Below are 20,582 nucleotides of genomic sequence, written 5' to 3'. Positions count from 1 at the left end.
TCTAAATCATTTGGGTTTTTATTTATATTTTCAGATCATATGAATTTAGGGGATCTTTTTTTTCACATACAGTATCTGAAATGCTCTCTCTCTCTTTTTAAATTTGTCACAAACTTAACCAGATTTGATATTTTCAAAGGTAAGTCCCATTCTTGGCTACCTTCTGTGTTCTTCAGTCTCTTGTGCTAACTCTTCACTGATATTATCTTATTTAATTTTCATGTAAAATCTGTGAGATAAAATAATTGGTGCTTAGGTAAAATGACTTTCTAATAGTCATAAAGCTAATAAATGATAGAATCAAATTTTAAAATATCCGTCTTTCTAGTATAGTTATTATGCAGTCTTGCAGCAGACAGATCTGTATGGAGTTCCATTCTTGCTACTTCCACCATTCTACCCTAAAATTGTCACCTATAGCCTGCACTATGGAAATCATCCCCTAACTGATTTCTCTGCTTCAATTTTAGCCACCATTAGCCAGAAAAATATTTGAAAAAATATAAATTTGATCATGTAATCCATTGTTGATGTTTTCCCTTCTTTATCTCCTTCAGATATTTGAGCTAAATTTACATGATAAGGAGTTAGCTAGGCAAAGAAGAGGAATTAGGATATTCCAAATTGGCGGTGCAGATGCCTCACATATCCAAACGGCAAGTTTGCTTGAAGATTTGCAAGTATAATTAGAGAGTTGAAGTCATTTTTTAAAGTATATGTTTTAGCAGGTGATTCTGGAATGATGGCATAGTGAGAAGCACCAGAAATCTGTCTTCTCATCCAGACAACAAATTTACTTTCAGAATATGTCTGATATAACTGTAATGAAACTCTGAAGCCTATTGAAGTCTTGAAACTTCTGAAAGAAGGATTGGACAGTAAATTGTAGTTAATTTTGATCTTCCACTTCAGCTACCCATCCCCTGCACCCAGTTCCAGGGCAGCCAGCTGTGTACATGTTCCTAGAGCAGCATGCATACAGCTTGGGGAAGCCAGAATGTGCAAAAACGACTCTCAAATATCAGGATCTGTGTTCTGATTATCGATTGCTGATTTTGATGATTATGACGAGGCAGTGGCCGTTATTGTTGCACCAACCCCCATTGTTGTAAGTCTTCTGTTTCTGGCTGAGGTGACTTCAAGGGGATTTAAGAGGCTGGTGCCTTGTTCCCACTTTTATTTTTGCCTTTGTCTCATTTTGGGAGCCAGACATTGATAACTAAAATATTTTTTAAAAATACATATATTAGGTAAATTGAGAAGTAACCACACTTGCCAAGGGGAAGTTACAGGCTTAAATAAGACATGAAAACACCTTAAGTTTACATTTCAGGCGAACTCTGCAACAGAGACAGCCTACAACAATAAAAACAAAACATAAACAAAAAATGAAAACAAGAACAAACACTGTGGGAAAGGGATAATCTAATATTCTAGGGTTATTATATAATTAGATTCAAATGTATAGTTTTCAGAAAAATGTATAAACATACAAGGAAACAAGAAAAAATGAGACATTTCAATAAAAAAAATTAACCAACAGAATTTCTGATGGCAGATCTACTAGACAAAAAAAAATCTGTATTAAAAATACTCAAAGAATTAAAGGAACACATTGAAAAGTCAACACAATTATATGTGAATAAAGTAGAAAAATCAATAAATTTACAGAAAACCTAAGGAGAAACAAAAAATATCTTATAGCTAAAAAGTACCAGAAAAGAAAAGAAAAAAATTCACTAGAGGGATTTATAGAAAGATTTCATCAGGCTGGAGAAAGAATCAGCAAACTTGAAGATAGAGCATTAAAAATTATAGTCTTAGGAAAAGAAAGTTAAAAAAAACAGATTGAACAAAAGGACCATTGGTATGTCATCAAGGAGACCAACATACATATTTTGTAGACCTAAAGAAGAGAGTTAGAAAGGAGCAGAGAGAATGTTTGAAGAAATAATGGCTGAAGGCTTTCCAAATTTGATGAAAGACATAAATATAAGCAGCTAAGAATCTCAGAGAACTCCACGTGGGATGAACTCAAAGATAGCCACACCTAAATACATTATATAATCAAACTGTTTAAAGACAAATAAATTTCGAAGCAGCATGGGAGAAGCCTGCTTATCATATGCAAACGATACTAATAAGTAACTTTGGAGGCCACAAAGCTGTGGGTTGATATATTCAGTGCTAAAAGAAAATTAAAAAAAAAAAATATCAACCAAGACTCCTGTATTTAACAAAACTGGTCTTCAAAAGTGACAGAGAAAGTAAAAGAACCCCAGATAAAGAAAAGCTGAAGTAGTTATTACCACTAGACCTGCCTTAAAATAAATGTTAAGGAGAGTTCTGCAGATCGAAATAAGAAGACATCAAACAGTAGGTCTCAATCAGTAAGAAGAAATAAAGATCTCAGTAAAGGTAAGTAAGTATGTGGGAAATTGTAAAAGTCATATTATTTTTAATAATTGTAACTCCAGTTTTTGATTTCTCCATGATTTAGTCATGAATACATTAAAAGGCAATTACTCTAAAAGCTAATATCATTGTAACTCTGGTTGGTAACTCTAAATTTTGTTTTCTACACAATTTAAAATATTAATATATAAAAAAATTATTGATTTATGAACAATAGTTCCTTATTGATTTTTTATCTACATAAACTGCCCAATGTTGAAAGTAGGGTATTGAAGTATTCTGTTATTATTGTATTGCAGATCTCTTTCTTCAGTTCTATTAATATTTGCTTTATATATTCAGGTCCTCTGATGTTGTGTTTATATATGTATATATACATATTTTTTCTTTTCTTCTTTTTTTTTTGTGGTGGAGTTTCACTCTTATTGCCCAGGCTGGGGTGCAATGGCATGATCTCGGCTCACTGCAACCTCTGCCTCCTGGGTTCAAGCAATTCTCCCGCCTCAGCCTTCTGAGTAGCCGGGATTACAGGTGCGCACCAATTTTGTACTTTTAGTAGAGATGGGGTTTCACCATGTTGGCCAGGCTGGTCTTGAACTCCTGACCTCAGGTGATCTGCCACCTCAGCCTCCCAAAGTACTGGGATACAGGCGTGAGCCACCTTGCCTGGACTGGTTTTATATATATATATTTAAATTTGCTGTAACTTATTGATGAATTGACCTTTTATTGTTTTATAATGACATCATTTTCTTTTGTATAGTTTTCAACTTAAAGTCTATTTTATCTTATATAAGTATAGCTATCTAGCTACCCCTGCTCTCTTTTGTTTCCATTTGCATGGAATACCTTTTTTCCATTCTATTGTTTTCAGTCTCTGTGTGTGCAAAGAGGTGAAGTAAGCTTCTTATAAGCAGTATACAATGGAGTTTTGTCTTTTTTTTAATCCACTCAGCCTCTTTACATCTTTCAATTGTGAAATTAAATTCATTTACATTCAAAGTAATTGCTGATGGGTAAGAACTTATGCCATTTGTTCATTACATTCTGGTTAGTTTGTAGATCATTTGTTCTCTCTTCCTTTCTTGCTGTCTGCATTTTGATGAATTTCTGTAGTGGTATGCTTTGAATTATTTCATTTATCTTTTGTGTATCTAGTAAGAGTTTTGCTTGTGGTTACAATAATGCTTACATAAAATATATTGACAGATTATTTTAAGCTAATAATAACTTAACTTTGATCACTTACAAAAAAAGCTCCACTTCCCCTGACAACCAAAAAAGTGTTTTTGATGACACATTCTTATCTTTTATAGTTTGTGTTACTTAACACATTTTTGTAACTATAGTTTTTAATAGTTCTTTCTTTAAACCATCATCGTAAATATTTGATTTATTTTCTCAACATCATTACAGCATAAAAATATTCTGAGTTTTACTCGACTTATTTTTACTAATGAGTTTTATATTTTTACATGTTTTTATGTCACTACATTGCAATGTTTTCCTTTAGCATGAAAAACTTTTAACATTTCTTATACAAATAAATTCCTTTGGGTTTTGTCTGAAAAAGTTTTTACCATCCATTCACCTTTATTTTTGTTTTTATTTTATATATTTTTTGATACAGTGTCTCAGTCTGTTACCCAGGCAGTAATGCAGTGGCACAATCATGGCTCACTGAAGCCTCAAACTCCTGGGCTCAAGCAATCTCCCTACCTCAGCCTGCTGAGTAGCTGGGACCACAGGTGTGCACAACCATACCCAGCTAATCTTTACTTTTACTTTTAGCAGAGGATGGGTCTCCCTATGTTGCTCAGGCTGGTCGTAAACTCCTGGGCTCAAGCTGTCCTTCTGCATCAGCCCCCCCACATGCTGGGAGTATAGGTATAGGCCAATGCACCTGGCCACACTCCTTTATTTTTTTATTAATTTTACTAATTTTTATTATTTATTATACTTTAAATTCTGGGATACATATGCAGAAGGTGCAGGTTTGTTATGTAGGAATACAAGTGCCGTGGTGATAAGCTGTATCTATCAACCCGTCATCGACATTAGGTATTTCTCCTAATGCTATCCCTCGCCTTGTCCCCCACCCCCTGACAGACCCCAGCATGTGATGTTCCCCTCCCTGTGTCCATGTGTTCTCATTGTTCAATTCCCACTTATGAGTGAGAACATGTGGTGTTTGGATTTCTGTTCCTGTGTTAGTTTGCTGAGAATGATGGTTTCCAGCTTCATCCATGTCTCTGAAAAGGACATGAATTCATTCTTTTTTATGGCTGCATAGTATTCCATGGTGTATATGTGCCATATTTGCTTTAACCAGTCTATCATTGATGGGCATTTGGGTTGGTTCCAAGTCTTTGCTGTTGTGAATAGTGCTGCAATAAACATATGTGTGCATGTGTCTTTATAGTAGAATGATTTATAATCCTTTGGTTATATACCCAGGAATGGGATCACTGGGTCAAATGGTATTTCTGGTTCTAGATCCTTGATGAATTGCCACACTGTCTTCCACAATGGTTGAACTAATTTACACTCCCACCAACAGTGTAATAGCGTTACTATTTCTCCACAACCTCTGCAGCATCCATTGTTTCCTGACTTTTTAAAGATCACCATTCTAACTGGCATGAGATGGTATCTCATTGTGGTTTTGATTTGCATTTCTCTAATAACCAGTGATGATGAGCTTTTTAAAATAAGTTTGTTGACCTCATTAATGTCTTCTTTTGAGAAGTGTCTGTTCACATCCTTTGCCCACTTTTTGATTTTTTTTCTTGTAAATTTCTTTAAGTTCTTTGTAGATTCTGGATATTAGCCCTTTGTCAGATGGATAGATTGCAAAAGTTTTCTCCTATTCTATACGTTGCCTGTTCACTTGGGTGATAGTTTCTTTTGTTGTGCAGAAGCTCTTTATAGACTGCTAGCCAGACTAATAAAGAAGAAAAGAGAGAAGAATCAAATAACACAATAAAAAATGATAAAGGGGACATCACCGTTGATCCCACAGAGATACAAACTGCCATAAGAGAATACTATAAACACCTCTATGTAAATAAACTAGAAAATCTAGAAGAAATGGATAAATTCCTGGACACATACACCCTTCCAAGATTAAACCAGGAAGAAGTCAAATCCCTGAATAGACCAATAACAGGTTCTGAAATTAAGGCAGTAATTAAAGCCTACCAATCCAAAAAAGCCCAGGACCAGACAGATTCACAGCCAAATTCTACCAGAGGTACAAAGAGGAGCTGGTACCATTCCTTCTGAAACTATTCCAAACAATAGAAAAAAAAAGGAATCCTCTCTAACTCATTTTATGAGGCCAGCATCATCCTGATACCAAAACCTGGCAGAAACACAACAAAGAAAGAAAATTTCAGGCCAGTATCCCTGATGAATATTGATGCCAAAATCTTCAATAAAATACTGGGAAACTGAATCCAGCAGCACATTAAAAAGCCTGTCCACCACGTTCAAGTTGGCTTTATCCCTGGCATGCAAGGCTGGTTCAATATATGCAAATCAATAAATGTGATACATTACATAAACAGAACCAATGGCAAAAAACACATGATTATCTCAATAGATGCTGAAAAGGTTTTTGATAAAATTTAACACCCCTTTATGCTAAATACACTCAATAAACTAGGTACTGATGAAACGTATCTTAAAATAGTAAGAGCTATTTATGACAAACTCACAGCCAATATCATAATGAATGGGCAAAAGCTGGAAGCATTTCTTTTGAAAACCGGCACAAGACAAGGATGCCGTCTCTCTCCACTCCTATTCAACATAGTATTGGAAGTTCGGAGCAGGGCAATCGGGCAAGAGAAAGAAATAAAGGGTATTCAAATAGGAGAGAGGAAATCAAATTATCTCTGTTTGTGGATGACATGATTGTATATTTAGAAAACCCCATCATCTCAGCCCAAAAACTCCTTAAGCTGATGAGCAACTTCAGCAAAGTCTCAGGTTACAAAATCAAAGTGCAAAAATCACAAGCATCCCTATGCACCAATAATAGACAAACAGCCAAATCATGAGTGAACTCCCATTCACAATTGCTTCAAAGAGAATAAAGTACCTAGGAATCCAACTTACAAGGGATGTGAAGGACTTCTTCAAGGAGAACTACAAACAACTGCTCAGTAAAATAACAGAGGACACAAACAAATGAAAAAAAAAATCCATGCTCATGGATAGGAAGAATCAATATCATGTAAATGGTCATACCACCCAAAGTAATTTATAGATTCAATGCTATTCCCATCAAGCTACCACTGATATTCTTCACGGAATTAGAAAAAACTTTAAATTTCATGTGGAACCAAAAAAGAGCCTGTATACCAAGACAATCTTAAATAAAAAGAACAAAGCTGGAGGCATCACATTACCTGACTTCAAACTATACTACAAGGCTACAGTAACCAAAACAGCATGGTACTGGTAGCAAAACAGATATATGGACCAATGGAACAAAACAGAAGCCTCGGAAATCACACTACACATCTACAACCATCTGACTTTTGACAAACCTGACAAAAGTGAGCAATGGAGAAATGATTCCCTATATAATAAATGGTATTAGGAAAACTGGCTAGCCGTATGCAGAAAACTGAAACTGGATTCCTTCCTCACACCTTATGCAAACATTAACTCAAGATGGATTAAAGACTTAAATGTAAGACCTAAAACCATAACAACCCTGGAAGAAAACCTAGGCAATACCATTCAGGACATAGGCATGGGCAAAGACTTCATGACTAAAACACCAAAACTAATTGCAACAAAAGCCAAAATTGACAAATGGGATCTAACCCCTTTATTTTTAAATGACAGGATTCTGGGTATGGAATTCTTCGTCAGAAGTTGTTTTCTTTTTTCTTTCATCTTTTGGAATATATCATTCAATTCTCTTCTGGCCTGCAAGCTTTCTGCTGAAAAATCCAGTGACAGTCTTTTCAAGATCCCGTTTTATACATTAAGTAGCTTTCGTCTGATAGCTTTCAGAGTCCAGATTGCTCATCATTACATGATGGAATCTCTGATAGCTTTCAATATTCTCCCTTTAACTTTTAGCAATTTATTTATAATGTGTCTTAATGTAGGTTGATTTATATTCAAGCTGTTATATGTTCACTGAGCTTTATAAATCTGTGTTTCTAACTTCTTACCCAGGCAAGGGAAATTTTCTGAACTACTATTTACAACAAATGAATCTAACAGGTATTATAGAACAGTTCATCTAACAGCAGTGAAATACATATTCTTTTCCAGTATGCACGGAACATTCTCTTCTATAGATCACATGTTAGTCTACAAGTCAATTCTTAACAAATTTAAGAAGAATGAATTTACATCGAATACCATCTGTTATGACTAAAATGGCAGGAAACTAGAAACCAATAATAGGAGCAGGCTGGACACAGTAGCTCATTCCATAATCCCAGCACTTTGGGAGGCCACAGTGGGTGGATTGCTTGAACTCAGAAGTCTGAGGCAAGCCTGGGCAACATGGCCAAAGCCCATCTCCACAAAAATACAAAAATAAGCCAGGCATGGTGACATGTGCCTGTAGTCTTAGCTATTCGGGAGGGTGGCGTGGAAAGATTGCTTGAGCTTGGCTCATCAATGGTTCAGTGAGCTGTCATCACACCACTGCACTCCAGCCTGAGTGGCAGAGCCAGACATTGTGTCAATCATCATCATCATCATCATCATCATCATCATCATCATCATCTTGAAGAACTCACAAATATGTGGAAATTAAATATCCTTCTTAATGACACATAGGACAAAGGATAAATTAAAAGAAAAATAAAAAAAATCTTGAGACAAGGAAAAATGGAAACACAATATACCAAAACTTATGGGATACAGCAAAAACAATCCTTAGAGGGAATTTTATAACAATAAACACCTACATCAAAGAAGAAGAAAGATTTCAAACAACCTAATGTTATACCTCTAGCAACTAGAAAAAAAAAGAACAAACTAAGCACAAACGTAGTGGAAGGAAGTAAATAACAAAGATCGGAGCAGAAATAAGCAAAATAGAGACTAGAAAAACAGTAGAAAATATAAATGAAAGTAAAATTGGGGTTTTTTCAAAAGATAAAATTGACAAACCATTAGCTAGACTAACAAGGACAAAGAGAAAGAAGACTCAAATAAAATCCAAATGGAAGGAATCATTATAACTGATACCACAGAAATGCAAGGGACCTAAAGACTATCATGGACAACTATATAATAAAAAATGAATAACACAGAAAAAATAAATTAATTCCTAGAAACATGTAATGTACCATGACAAATAAAAAAGAAATAGAAAAATCTGAACAGACTTGTAATGAGTAAGGAGATTGAATCAGCAATAACAAACTTTCAAAAATAAAAATAAAGCCCAGGGCATAATAGTCTCACTGCCAATTCTACCAAACATTTAAATAACTAATATCAGTCCTTCTCAAGATTATCCAGAAAACTGAAATGGAGAGAATACTTCAAAGTTTATTTTACAAGGCAAACTTTACGTAATATTAAAACCATACAAGGACACTACAAGAAAAGAAAACAACAGGCCAAAATCCCTGATAAATATGGAGCAAAAATCCTCAACAAAACTAGCAAACCAAATCCAGAAGCACATAAAATATTTATTAACTATGATCAAATGAGATTCATTCCACAAGAGAAAGGATGGCTCAATGCACATAAATCAATAAATGAGTTACACTATATTAACAAAATGAAGAAGAAAATCATATGATACGGAAAAAAAACATTTTCTCAATAGATACAGAAAAAACATTTGACTACATTTAACATCATGATAAAAGCTCTCAACAAATAGGTATTGAAATAATGTACCTGAACATAATAAAAGACATATATTACAAGCCCACAGTTAATATCATATTAAACAGTGAAAAGTTGAAAGCTTTTCTTCCAAGATTAGGAAATAGAAAAGGATGCTCACTGTCATCACTTCTATTCATTATAGTATTGGAAGTCCTAGCTAGAACAACTAGATTAGAAAAAAGAAATAAAAGACCTCCATAAAGGAAAAAAAGAAGTGAAATTGTCAGTGCAAATTGAAATTGGCATCAGGTTTGCCAATGAGGTGATTTTTATTGTAGAAAACCCTAAAGGCTTTATCAAAGACCTATTAGAACTGATTAGTACATTTAATAAAGTTGTAGTTTATGAAAACAAAATTTAAAAAAGAGTACTATTTCTATAAACTAACAACAAACCATCCAAAAAGAAATCAAGAGAATAATTCCATTTACAATAGCATCCAAAAATAAAATTAAATATTTAGGAATACATTTAACTGAAGAGGTGAATGATTGACTATGATGAAAACTATAATAGGTGAAAGAAGTTGAAAAACACACAAGTAAATATAAAGATAACTCATGTTCATAGGTTGAAAAATTTACTATTTTAAAAACATACATAGTACTCAAAGCAACCTGCAGATTCAATGCAATCTCTACCAGAATTCCAATTTGTTTTTCACACAAATAGAATAAAAGTCTAATAGAAAAAAATCCTTGAATAGCTGAAGCAATTGAGCAAAAAGAATAAAGTAGGAGGTATCAAATTTTCTGATTTCAAAATAGATTATAAAGCTATTGTAGTCAAAACAGCATGGTACTGGCATGAAAGAAGATATATTGATGAATGGAAAAGAATAGAAAGCACAGAAGCAAACCTGACTATTTAAGGTCAATTGATTTTCCACAAAGATAAACACAATGAAGAAAAGACAATCACTTCAATAAATGGTGTTAACAAAACTTTATATCCACATTCAGAAGCATGAAATTGGATCTTTCTGACACACCATATATGAGAATTAATTCAAAACGGACAAAAGACCAATATGAAAGACTGAATCAATAAATCTACTAGAAGAAAATGTAGGGTAAAAGCTTCATTATTTTGGTCTGGGCAAGGATTTCTGGGATGGAACTTCAAAAGCACAGATAAGAAAAGCAAAAATAGACAGAGGATATTGCATCTAACTAAAAAGCTTTGATGCAGCAAAGACAACAATTTACATAGTGGAGCGATAGCCCACAAATTTAGGTAAAATATTTTTAAACCATACATATGGTAAGGGGCTAAAATTAAAAAAAAACCGAAAAACTAATTTAGTAATAGACAAAGAATCTGAACAGATATTTCTCCAAAGAAAACATGTGAATGACCAACAGATACATGAAAAAATCCTCAATGTCTCTAATCATCAGGGAAATGAAAATTGAAACCACAATGAGATATCACCTCACACCCATTAAAATGGCTATTACAAAAAATGATAAGTGTTGGTGAGATAACAAGTGTTGGCAAGAAATGGACCCTTTGTACACTGTTGGGGCCAATGTAAATTAATACAATCATTTTGCAAAATAGTATGGAGATTTTCCAAAAACTAAAAGTAGATTCCATATGACCCCAAAAATGTTACTTTTGGATATATAGCCAATGAATTTGAAATCAGCATGTGAACAAGATACCTGTACTTACATGTTTATTTCAGAATTAGTCACAGTAGCCAAGATATAGAAGCAATAGAAGCAACCTGGTTTTATTAAAAGATTAATGAAGAAAATGTGTGTATATACACACACAGACACACACACACACACACACACACACGAATAATATACAGCCATAAAAATAAGGAAAATTTTTTCATTCACAACATGGCTGGAACTGGAGGAATTTATACTAAGTGAATTCAGCCAGTCATAGAAAGACAAATACTTTATGATCTAACTTATATGTAATATCTAAAAAACTTGATATCATCCTACCCACTGACTTAGGTCCCAACTTCAGCTGCACTTCTTTCATCTCTGCAGTTGTGACAGGAAGATAAGTTGGAGCGACTATGTGACTGGGGCGGGAGCCAAACTGGGTTTGGGGCAACATCAACAATTCCCATGGATGGGGCTTATGGGGCCATGATGGGTCAAGAAGGACATTCACCAACAAGAGCCAGAAGAGTCAAGAAGAGCCAGATGTGTGTAGCGCACTACATAGGGGTGTTCCAAAATGGGAATAAATTTGATTTATCCAAAGACAGAAACAAACCTTTCAAGTTCAAAACTGGTGAACAGGAAGTCATCAATGGTTTTGAAGAGTACATAGCACAGATGAGCTTGGGGCAGAAGGTGAAGCTGACCTGCATATGTGATGTGTCATATAGAGCTCCAGGCTACTCTAGTATCATCCCTCCCAGTGCTACCCTATCTTTGACATGGAATTGCTCAACTTAGAGTGAAGGCAGGAAGGAAATCAAGGTGGATGGAGATGGCTGCTGCTCACCCTCCTAGCCTGCTTTGCCACTGGGTTGGCTCCTCCTGTTTGGGGCTCTTGATCAGTGTGCTAACCTCACTGTCTCATGGCATGATCCATTCTTTCTGCCCAAGTTGCTGTGTATGTGTTCATTATTGTTCATGCATATCCTTGCTTGAGGAAATTTTGATTGCATTGAAACATTTCATGTTGTGCATTTTTTAATAAGGCATGTAGTAGCCATTCCTGGTCACAGAAAATAGATTTCTTGCTTGCAAAATCTACATCGCCCTACCTTCACTTAAGCCAGACATGCAAGGTGATCAGATATGAAATATACATGGTGTACGCTAGAGACTTGAGCCAGTTACCTTTGCTTTCACTTTCTATCTTATAAATTCTGTTGGCTGCTCACTTAAACAGTGTCTGCTTTGGAAATAATATGTAAAATAAAGACGCAGTGCTTGACCAAAAAATAAATCAATAAAATAAAATTAAAAATAAAACAGTTTATCTCATAGAATCAAAAGTTAAAAAGTGGTTACTAGAGATTGGGGAAGGATGAGGAAAATGAAAATGTTGACCAAAGGGGACAAAGTTCCAGTTTTATTGGAGGGATAAACTTTAGTGTTGTATTCCACTGCATGGTAACTACAGTTAGTAGGAATATATCATGTATTTAAAAATTGTTAAAATAATAGATTTTTAATGTCCTCACCACAAAAAAATATAAGTTGTTAAGGTGGTGGATATGTTAATTAGCTTAATTGGCTCTCTGTACAGTGTATACATAGATCAAAACATCACATTTTACCTCATCAATATGTACAATTATTTGTGAATTAAACATAAATTAATAAAATTTTAAAAGAAATATATTCGTTTGTACTTTAGGAAAAAAATGTACAAAGATATAATTGTGACAACAGCTAAAAGTGGTGTGGATGAAACTGTCAAAGGAGTAGAGATGTTGTACATTATTGAAGTTAAGCTGGAATAAAATCAGAGTTGTGATTGGAGGATGTTAAATTCAATCATTTGGTAACTACAAATAAAATACTAAAGAATATACACAAAAGAAAATGAGAAAGCTACTGGGTGCAGTACCTCATGCCTATAATCCTAGCACTTTGGGAGATCAAAGTGAGTGAATTGCTCAAGCCCAGAAGTTTGAGACCAACCAAGGCAACATGGCAAAAATCTTATCTCTAGAAAAAATACAAAATTTAACCAAGCATGGTGGTGGCATGCACCTGTAGTTTTAGCTAGTCAGGAGGCTGAGACAGGAGTATCACTTGAGCCCAGGCAGTTGAAGCTGCAGAGAGCTGGTATCGTGCCACTTCACTCCCAGCCCAGGTGACCGAATGAGGCCCTGTCTCAAATAAATGAAAAAATAAATAAATAGGAAGAGAGAAATAAATTTAACCATTTCAATACAAAAAAATTTAAGTAAACACAAAAGAGGACAGTAGTGTAGGAAATGAGGAGCATTATTCTATAATATATATGGAAAACAAATAGCAACATGACAAAAGTAAGTCCCACATTATCAGTAATCACTTTAAGTGTAAACAGATTAACCACTCCAATTCAAAGACAGAGATTGGTAAAATGCGTTAAGAAACACACACACGCACACCATAATTCAAATAATATGCTGTTCACAAGAGACTCAGTTTGGATCCAGAACACCAATAGGTTGAAAATGAAAATATGTAAAAATATATTTCATGCAAATATTAACAAGAATAAAGCTGGGGTAGCTATAGTAATAGCAGATGAAATAAACTTTAAATTTATAAAGCTTACAAGAGACAAAGGCATTATTTATTAATAAAAGTTGAGCAAGAGTAATAGAGCAAGAAGACAAAACAGTTTTAAACATTTACACGTAGTAATTGACTGTAAAAATATAAAGTAAAAACTGATGGAATTGAAGGGGAAAATATCTCTACACGATAGTTGGATACTTCAATACTTCACTCTCAATAGAACAACTAAACAGAAGATAAGAAGATAGAAGATTTAATGAACAAAATAAGACAACCGGACCTAACATATACACAGAACACTCTACCCAACAACAGAATACACATTCTTCTCAAGTTCACCCAAGACATTTTTCAGGATAGAACATATATTAAGCCACAGATTAAGTATCTATACATTTTAAAAGATTGATATCACATAAAATATTTACTCTGGTGACAATGGCAGAATAAAGTTAGAAATAACAAAAGAAAAGCTGAAAATACCACAAATTTGTCAAAATTAAATAACATATATTTGTGGAAATTAAATAACACAAATGGGTCAAAAATCACAAGGGAAATTAGAAAATACTTAGCAATGAATGGAAACAAAATCATAATATATCAAAACTTACGGTACTCAGTGAAAGCAATGCTAACTGGAAAACTTTTAGCTATACATGCTTACATTTAAAAATAAGAAAGCTCTTCATTGAACAACCCAACTTTACAATTTCTGGAACTAGAAAAAGAGTACCAAACTAAACCCCAAACATAGCAGAGGGAAATAAATAATAAAGATTGGAGCAGAGATCATTGAAATAAATAATAGTAAAATAAGAGAGAACATTCAAATTAAAAATTGGTTCTTTGAAATGCTTAATAAAAATTTATGAATATTGGACTAAGAAAAAAATGAGAGAAGATTCAAAATAAGTTTGTTATAAGAAATGAAAGTGGAGATGTTACTAATTCTACAGAAATAAAAAGGATTACGAAATTATCCTGAACAATTGTATATCTACAAACTGAATAACCCTACATGAAATAGACAAATTCTTAAATATACAAAACTTACCCAAATTAACCCAGAAGAAATAGAATATCTGAATAGCACTGTAACTAGTAAGGAAATTGAACCACTAATTAAAACTTTCCCCAAAAAGAAAAGCCCTGGATCTGATGGCTTCACTAATGAATTCTACTAAACATTTATAGAACTAGCACTAATCTTTCTCAAATGGAAAATGAAGGAACACTCCCTAACTCATTCTATGAGGCCACCATTACCCTGGTAGCAAAGTCAAAGAAAGATAATACAGGAAACAAATATTGCCGGCAGTTATGCCTTATGATCATTGATGTATAAATTCTCAACAAAATACTAGGCAACTGAATTCAGCAGCATATTAAAAGGATTATATACCGACTGACTGTGTGTGACTTATTCCTAGAATGGAATGATGGCTCTACATATTAAAATCATTCACTGTAATATACCACATAAACAGAATGAAGGAAAAAATACACGATTATCTCAATTAATGCCAAGAAAAGATTTGACAAAATTCACTATCTTTTCCTGATACAAAACACTCAAAGAATAGAAGGAAACTACCTCAATATTATAAAATTCGTGTATGACAAAAAATACAGAAATATCATACTCAGTGGGGCAAGACTAAAATATTTACTCCTAAAATTGTGAACATGGCAAGAATCCACTTTGCCGCTTTTACTCAATGGAGTGGTAGGACTTCGCCAGAGCAATTAGGCAATAAAAACAAATAAAGGGGTGAGATGATATCTCATTGTAGATTTTATTTTTATTTCTCTGATTATCACTGATGTTGAACACCTTTTCCTACACCTCTTTGCCAGTTATATTTCCTCTTTTGAGCAATATCTATTCACCTACTGTGTACTCACAAAAATTTTTTTAAAAAGCAAAAATACATTAGGCACTCCAAATGTGTAAAAGAAAGAAGAAAGGAAGGAAGGAAAAGGCATTAGAATCGAAAAGAAAGAAATAAAATTATCTCTGATCTCAGATGATATGATCTTTTAAGTAGAAAATGCTAAAGAAAATACACACCTGAAAGCCTGCTAGAACTAATGAACACATTCAGCAAAATAAGCGAATACAATGTTAACACACAAAGAGCATTTGCAGTCTATACACTAATAATGAACAGTATGAAAAGAAAATTGAGAAAATGATTCCACTTACAATACCATCAGAAAGAATAAAAGAGTTAGGAATAAACGTAACAAAGGAGGCAAAAGCCTTACAGGATGAAAACTACAAAACATTTCTGAAATAAATGAAAGAAGACATAGATTAGAAAGAATCCCTATGTTCACCATGGGAAGAGTTAATATTGTTAAAACATCAGTATTACCCAAAGGGATCTACAAATTTCCAATCACTATATTCTGATTACTTTGTTGAAGAAATTTTTAAAAATTCTAAAACACATACCGAATTTCAAGGAATCCTGAATAAGCAACACAATATATATTTTTTAAAGCTATGGGGCTTATACTTCCTGATCGCAAAACTTACTACAAAGCTACAGTAATCAAAGGATTTTGGTACTGGCATAAAAACAAACATATATACCTATGAAATGGAATACAGCATTTAGAAACAAACCCTTGCATGTGTGGACAAATTATTTTTGACAAGGTTGCCAACACCATTCAGGTGGGGAAAGGACAGTCTTTTTAACAAGTGATGCTGGAAAAACCTGCAAAATAATTAAGTTGGACCTTTACATAACACCATATACAAAAATTAAACTGGATTAAAGACCTAAATATAACACTGACAACTATAACCTCTTAAAACAGCACACAAGGCAAATGCTTTAAAATATTGGATTTAGTAATGGTTTATTGAATATGACAGCAGAGGCATAGCCAACAAAGAGAAAAATAGACAAATTGGAATCGTGAACATTTTTTAAAGTGCATAGAAGATACTATCAATAGAGTAAAAAGGCAACCCACAGAATGGGAGAAAGTATTTGGAAATTATATATATGATAAGTTATTAATATCCTGAATATATAGAGAACTCCTAAAACTCAACAAGAAATAAGCCAATTCAAAAATAGATGAAGGCCTTCAACAGGCATGCTCCCGAAAAGATATGCAAATGGACAACAACATATAATAAAATGCCTAGCATCAACAGTTTTAGGAAAATGCAAATCAAAACCACCATGTAATACTACTTCATAATCATTAGGATGAAGACTCTCCAAAGAATATAAACACAGAAAATAAGAAGACTTGGAGAAGATGTGAAGCGATTTCAACCTTTCTAAGCTCTTGATATGTTGGTGGGAATGTAAAGTGAAAGTGGTTCATTTGCCTGGGAAAATAAGATAGTTCCTCAAAATATTAAAATAGAACTACTGTGATTCAGTAATTCCACTTTGGGGTATAGAAGTGGAAAGAATAGAAAGGAAGATATCAAAAAATGTATTTGTATATCCATGTTTAAAATTATATTATTCACAAAGCTAAAAGTTGGAAACAATTCCCCTGTCCATTAGCAGACAAATGGCTAAGGTAATGGTATATATATGCAATGGAATATTAGCCTCATAAAGGAAAAAACAACTTACATATGATAGAGCATGGATAAATCTTGAGGAGATTATGCTAAATAAAATATGCCAATTACAAAAGAATATTATAGGACTCCACTTATAGAGGGAACTTAGAGTAGTCCCAAACATAGCAACTGACAGTGGAATGGTGATTGCAAGGGGCTTCAGGTAGGGGATAATGGAGAGTTATTTTTTAATAGTTTTGCAAGATGAAAAGAGTTCTGGAGAAGAGTGGTAATGATGGTTGTGCAACAGTATAAATGTACACAATACTACTAAATTGTGCACTAAAAACTCTTAAATAGTAAATTTGTTGTGCATTTTTACCCCAATATTAAAAACTCAGAAAAAAATATATGGTTCAGTATGAATACAGCTTAGAGTGTGAGGAATGGTGAAAGCCAGATGCTTATGGGCTTTTAATGGTACACTAGAATTTCATATGTGACACATAATTTCATTTGCATTTAAAGGTAATCATTACAGTGTTGGCAAAATAAAAATATGGATGACCTACTCTATTTTCTGCTGCTATAACAGAATACCACAGACGGGATATTTTATATATATATATAAATTTATTTATCTTGTAGTTCTGGAGGCAATGGATTCTATAGCATGGCAACTCACTGTTATGATAACTTGCCCACTCCCAAAATAATGTCATTTAACCATTTACGAGAACAGAGCCTTCATTACCTAATCACCTCTTAAAGGCCTCACCTCTTAATACTGTTGCAATGACAATTAAATTTCCAATACATGAGCGTTGAGAGACGTATGCAAACAGTAACAATCCAGAATATGTTGTATTGTCTTATAAAACTGTATTGTCTTATAAGATTGAATCCATTTATAAAGCTATTGTATTAATGCATGCCAGAGGTAGTGAAATACTGACTTATAATAAAGCAAGAACTGAGTGCAAAGAGAACCAAAGGATGTCATAGACATTGAATTAACAAACATTCATTGATTTAATGATAGATTCCATAAAAAATGTGCTACATATGCACTACGAAATATTATACAACTATAGTATTCCATGGTGTATATAGAGATGATGTCTTTTGCGGGAACATGGAAGGAGCTGGAGGCTATTATCCTTAGCAAACTAACACCGGAACAGAAAACCAAACACTGCACGCTCTCACTTATAAGTGGAAGTGAAACCATATGACCTTATGAATGCAAAGAAGGAAACAATAGACGCTGGGGTGTATTTGAGTGGGAGGAGGGAGAGGAGAAGCAAAGATCACTATTGGATATTGGGCTTAATACCTGGCTGATGAAATAATATGTACCGCAGACTCCCATGACACATGTTTACCTACGTAACAATCCTTCATATGTACCTCCGAACCTAAAATAAAAGTTAAAATAAGTTCACTAATTAGATGAAAAAATTTTCATCCTAGTGTTGAAAGTTCATTATCACTAAATCAATGCCAGAATTAAGAATTGGGTTACTGATGTTAGAAAACTAGCACATATTTAAATAAAATATCAAAAATGGTAACTTTTAGCTACCATCAATAGGGAGACATGCACATTTTGAAACTGTCTCTCTAACTTTCTTTTCTATATTAAAACATATTTTCTGTTTGGCTTATTCATTTTGATATGATGAGATAAGTTTAAACATATATTGTCCTTAGCTCCAAAATAAATTAGAAAAAATGTGTATAAGTGATTTTACAATTTGGTCCCTATAAATTACATTTCCATTTTATTTCTTATTGTTTACAACCTGTATAATGTTATCAGTTTTCTTCTCTCTTAACGTCATGGCTTAGTTGGAATTTCTTGAGGCTGAGTAACTTTTCTTATATATATATATAAGATTTCTTATATATATATAAGATTTCATGTATATATATTTCTATAGAGAGAGAGAGAGAATGGAAAGAGATTCTCTAGTTTGTTGTTTTACCTGCCAGCAAATAGTGGCATAGACCTGTGCAAGACATATCATCTTTGGGCCTTGAAAATGAGAGCAAATGATAACTGTGATACCTGCTTTGTAATATTATTTTGAAGGTCACATAAAATAATGTATGTTAAAAAGCTTTGAAAATAATAAAGTACATATATTAAATATTAAAATTTGCTTTCATTGTATTGTGATCTCAGTTACCATTTACACAAAATTATTTGGCTAATGCATGTGTATTAGTCCATTTTCAAACTGCTGTAAGATACTACCTAAGACTGGGTAATTTATAAACAAAGGAAGTTAAATTGACACAGTTTTGCATTGCTGGGGAGGCCTCAGAAAACTTAAAATCCTGGAGTAAGGCAAAGGGGAAGCAGGCACCTTCTTCACAAGGTGGCAGAAGAGAGCACACAGGGGAAACTGCCACTTTTTAAAAATTATTATTATACCTTAAGTTCTAGGGTACACGTGAACAGCGTGCAGGTTTGTTACATAGGTATACACGTGCCATGTTGGTTTGCTGCACCCATCAACCCATCATCCACATTAGGTATTTCTCCTAATGCTATCCCTCCCTCAGCCCCCTACGACCCGACAGGCCCCAGTGTGTGATGTTCCCCGCCCTGTGTCCATGTGTTCTCATTGTTCAACTCCCACTTATGAGTGAGAACATGCTACTTTTAAAACCATCAGATCTTGTGAGAGCCCCCTCACTATCATGAGAAGAGCACAGGGGAAACTGCCCCAATGATAAATCACCTCCCACTAGGGCCCTCCCTCAACAGAATTATAATTCAAGATGACATTTGGGTGGGAACACGGAACTAAACCATTTCAGCATGTAATCACTCTAAAGAAGAAAGTCAAATTATGCTCTTGTTAATAAAGTTCGGTGTTAATAGCACTATGGTAAAATTCAAATGCACATACTTTTAGAGCTATAAATGGAATTACAGCTCCTGTGGTCAAGCATCAAAATCACAAATTAGAATATATTGAAAAAAAATTGAAATTATAATCCTTCCACATATGTATATTTTTCATTCCTCCAATGCACATATGTATTGGCTTAAGAATGGACTTCTAGATATGTTCAAGGAGATGAGATAAATATTCACACTTATATTTAGTTTTAAATGTTTATCACATTATAAAGTCACTGGTGATACATACAATGTATCTGTTTATCTCATCTCCTTGGAAGTCTCTCCAAGCAGATGCACACTCTGAGGATGCAGAGAAGTCAGTTTGACTTTGAGCATAGGGTTAACTTAACCCTAAGTATCTTACTAAAGGCAGTCTCACAGGACATTAGCATCAGACAGAATCCTTAGGACCAATCTCCTCCAAACTTAAGTCCTACACAAGAATGTCATTTTTTTAAAAATTATACTTTAAGTTTTACGGTACATGTGCACAATGTGCAGGTTTGTTACATATGTATACATATGGCATGTTGGTGTGCTGTACCCATTAACTTGTCATTTAACATTAGGTATATCTCCTAATGCTATCCCTCCCCCC

General features: G+C 33.9%; 1 protein-coding gene and 1 pseudogene across 7 annotated transcripts in view; both read left to right on the top strand.

The window, feature by feature from the left end:
* Positions 1-20,582, top strand: part of LRFN5 (leucine rich repeat and fibronectin type III domain containing 5) — a 297,873-nt gene that overhangs the window by 124,171 nt on the left and 153,120 nt on the right. The gene's annotated exons all lie outside the window — the stretch shown is intronic.
* Positions 2,853-18,898, top strand: LOC134757106 (peptidyl-prolyl cis-trans isomerase FKBP1B-like; annotated as a pseudogene).

The sequence above is a fragment of the Gorilla gorilla genome, chromosome 15, assembly GCF_029281585.2.
Source record: "Gorilla gorilla gorilla isolate KB3781 chromosome 15, NHGRI_mGorGor1-v2.1_pri, whole genome shotgun sequence".
NCBI classification, from domain to species: Eukaryota; Metazoa; Chordata; class Mammalia; order Primates; family Hominidae; genus Gorilla; species Gorilla gorilla.
Note: the sequence above shows the minus strand (reverse complement) of the source record. Positions and strands in the feature narration are given on the sequence as shown.